This window comes from Lepisma saccharinum, chromosome 8 (genome assembly GCF_977018435.1).
Source record: "Lepisma saccharinum chromosome 8, izLepSacc3.1, whole genome shotgun sequence".
Taxonomy (NCBI): domain Eukaryota; kingdom Metazoa; phylum Arthropoda; class Insecta; order Zygentoma; family Lepismatidae; genus Lepisma; species Lepisma saccharinum.
Genome location: NC_139236.1, coordinates 54,548,960 through 54,553,500, shown reverse-complemented (window position 1 = coordinate 54,553,500; position 4,541 = coordinate 54,548,960).

Genomic DNA, 4,541 nt, shown 5'->3' with positions numbered 1-4,541 from the left:
CTGAAACATAATAATAACAACAACAACAGCATTAAGAAAGGAAGCTCAACACCACTATAATTTTATTTATTCCTACTCATGCAGGAATACTCATCAAATGATACAGCCATGTAGCTTATAAATATTACATAAATTTGCTCCTTTTTATTTTACATTCCAAGACACTGGAACCTGAGCTGACAACCCTCTATGGGGACTGTGTTACCCTCCATGTGTGTGTTTGTGATTGTTCTTTGAGCCATGCCATCTGATTACCATTCATCCTCAATGTTGTGATTAGCAAAAATTGGCAGATAAGTGACATAATATAATCTAAATACAAAGTATAAATATAAAACTTAGAACAAATCTCGCCACTAGTTTTTCTGCTGGGTAACCTATTTATTTTGCAACTAGATCACATCCTATTTTCGCTATAGTTCAGTTCATCTACCGAGTGCTGGAGGTGTCATTCAGAACTAGCATTTAATCATGTAACAAAGATGTCTGGGGTACAGTGGAGTTTAATTACCTTTGCTCATGTGCGATGAATGCTTTTCTAGCTATTTTTCACACTTCATCGAAAGTATTTTATTATTTTTACACATCTTGGAATTTGCTTGTATTTCGGCATGAATTGTCAAAGAGGTTAAAGGTGATTATTATTCATTATTTTGTTAAAGATTTTCCCAGGGTAAGGGGATATAGAAACCCATGTTGCAGTTGTAATTAGCTTTCAGGTTTAGAAATGCCAAAGAGAGAGAGAGATAGTTAGGGCCTGTTCTTCAATGTTCAGTTAATCTATCTGTTAACTAGCTGCCAATTGCAGATAACGGCCAGTCTTAACCAGCATTGTTTTTTTAATGTGAATCCCTTTCACCACAATGCCAGAAACTGCTCCCGGAAACCAAGGCAAAACATGAGAACCTTAATTGTTACACAATTGATAGGAAAATTGTCTTGGTGACTGAGGAAGGGGGAAAAAATTCATAGGAACCGAGAGGGACCTTAACGCTCTCACCTGCAGGCAGGAATGATGCATGGAACTGGAAAAGATAAAATGAACTTGTGTGAACACTTGTCCATGTGTGTAATAAATACTTATTAACTCAATACAGAAGTTAAACCACAAGTTATCACTCCCCAATTACTGTGAAAGTTCATGTTAGCTCTTTTGGTATTTGATCATTGTGTGCTTGTGTTTTATGCGTGCGAGTTCGTGCTTAGTAAAGTTACATATCCAAAAGTGAATAAAAGTATGAAGATATTATTTGCTAACTGTGTCAGATTTGGCAAGGCTAGTTTTTGCAAGGAAACAACATGTAGCACTCGTACTCTTTCTTTTTATCATTCCTCCACCTTGGTATCTTACTCAAACACTATGTAGTACTACACATTTTTAGATAGTTTTTAAAAAATACCAGATTCCTTTGATAAAAAAATAAAACTTTCCCCTCCAGCTCCCAATCTCAACAAATAGTACCTCTGTCCTATCCTCTTGGCAAAAATGTCTTTCATGTCAATGACATCACGTGATGCACATGGAAGTACGGATAATCTAGATTATAAATATCTCGATATTGCAATTATAGATATCTGCATAATTTATTTAATTAGTATATGAATAATTATAATATACAGATAACTAACTGATATATATGGATATATTCCGGCTATGTTTTTTTGAGCTGCATTGCTATTTTGGGGATAAACATGCCTAGTTTGCTGCACCGATGAATAAAAAAAGCCCCGTTTGCATCACCCGTCGATCAAATTCTTTGGATATTCATGGTGTAAGAGACAGCAAAATATCTATAATTACTGTGTAAAACACAACTTGCAGTGCAAAATGAGCGATCCCTTTTCCACTACACTGACAAAGCAATAGTGCCAGCAACCAATGGCTCAGTATGTTAACATCATTGATCATTGTCAGTAAAAAGGATATCATCAGCAAGAAATAATTGTTACACGAACGATCGAGTTTCTGATTGACTGATTGATTTGCTTTATTTTACTTCACTTTTTGTGCCAGTTTTGGTTAATTTGCAAAGATAGTGATGAGTGATGATATGATGAAATTGATGAATGGACACTTACAAACATCCATGCCCAGGCCAGGATTCGAACCCCTGGTGTCGTAGCGTGATGTGCTAACCACTTCAACACGGGGGCCGGCGATAGTTTCTGGAATTACAATTATTTTTGTGTTAATATTTGTTTACAAATTTTAAAATTACAACACGTTTAGAACACTCAGGTTTACACGTCCGTCTCCTCAATATATTTTATGATATTGTAAAAAGTACGTACAGTTATGGACACTGCCGGGTTGTAATGAATACATTGACTTTCAACGGAATCGTTACAACCCGGCAGTCTCTGTGACTGTACAAAGTATTGACTTTCCTGCAGAAACGACAATTTTCTTCAGTTAATATAAAATTTATATATGTATTTTTTCTACTTTTGTGTGGCTTTTCTGTAACTTATGCTACAGCACCTAGAATAACCTAGTGTGGAAAACGGCATGCTTCTGCACTCTCTGGATGGTTCCACTCGAAAATGATACGCTAGAGGCGCTGGTGTTGACCCCGTTGCTTGGTGTTCGACTGCTTATAATGGAAGTAAATGGAGTTTTCGCTGCAACGTCTGATTCTTTTACATGAAGCATTTCTATGAATGTGATAATTGCTATGATATTTGGTACAGTGGTCGCGAAGATATTAACAAACATTCTAGACAGTCGACCACATCCTGTTATCGTCATACTTTCGTTAATAATACGGGAGAAAAAATACGCGTGGAATGCTCTTGGCAACTAAATTTTTGTGTATGAATTAGGTTCGTTATTATTATCATCATCATTTCTTTTAAAGATATACACACTGAAGCATTTGTATTTTTGATATTTACTGTCTCTTTTCTTCCGCTTTAAACTAATCGCGGCGATATTGATAATGATGATTGCATGAAACGACAAGGGGAACCCCACAAAACTTTCTTAGTGCAATCGACATGATTGTAAGGCAACTTTCAAACCAATGGGACAAGCGACACGGGATGTTCACACTGTCACACTAGTGACACACACTTCCAGACTGTAAAATAGCATTCATTGCACATGAGGGTCCAAACAGCAAACGACATGTTCATATGGGAGTATTCGCGTGCTACTTGTTACTTCGGTCGGAAAGCTCCTTAAAGGAAGGGTGCTGAGACCGAAGCAACGTGCTACAGGGGGAGTTCCCAACTAAGTGACAAGCGACATGGTGCCTTCAGTCTATTAGCGAGCGTTGCTTGCGAACAACAGATAGGCGACACGATAAACCGCACATTACAACTACAGATCTAGGCGACACGATAAGCAACACGTGTCGCTTTGTCGCTTCTGCGTCACTCAAACTGGGCCATTTCCTCAATAGCTTGCAACATGTTGCCGTGGTTTGTTGTTCGCACATACGCGATGCAATGAGTGTCTTGCTTTAGTGAGACCAAAGCGACAAGCGGCACGTGACACTTATCGCTTGAGGATTTCACCAACCGAACGCTGGCCTGTGCTTCCCGTCATGCCGCTATGATGTGAAATGTTGCTCTTGATTGGCTCGTTTCCAAGCAACATGTGTCGCTTCGGTGTGAAAGTTGCCTTGGACCGAAGGACCCGTGTCGCTTTGGTGTGAAATCCTCGTATCGTTTGTCGCGTGTCGCTTTGGTGTGAAATCCTCGTATCGTTTGTCGCATGTCGCTTTGGTGTAAAATCTCCTTGAGGAAATGGTGCAGTCAGAGCTTGTGTCCCTACGGTTCGAAAGGCTGCATTGATTACCGACTGCTCACTTTCAAGCTACATTTGTGGTTTGTCACCTCGGTATGAAATATCTCTCAGGATACTATTTATATTCTAATAACATAGAAAAATAAACTCTAACAAACCTGACGTCCGGAATCACATTGCGATGTTTCTTCTTGTGTTACGCATGCTATTTATTTATTAATTTTATTTTACTTTTCTTTCCAAATTAATGCCATTTCGTGACTGCAAATCACTCCACAAATATAACTGTTTCCATCAATTCACTTACCGCCTTTCTAGAGAAACAAATCTACACAATATATTCCAAAAACTAACTAAGCCGCATTACTTTCATAACAAAATTAGAACCTGGGTCGATCGCACTGCCATCTACTTGTCATCGTCTCGGGAAACCAGTTTCTTGGGTCCTTTTCCACACTACGTTATTCAAGGCGCTGTACTTATGCTAACCATGGCAATGAGGATGAATGGTTTATTTAGTTATTCTCATCTATAGTCACTTTCTGCCACTTTTGGCTAATTGTGAGAATGAGAAAGAGTAATGAATGATCGGCAGTGTGGGAATGGAGGAGCAGGAGGATCCGATTCTCTCAACTAGGCGTATTTCCTAGTTTTTGTTTTTGAGTCCACTTTATGCATACACAAGCAGAAAGAGATTGGATCCGAACCACAATGCCTCAGCCGGGTATCGAACCTGGGGCCCTTTGTTTACAAGGCCATACAGTTTCCACTGTGTCTTCAGGGAAGCAAT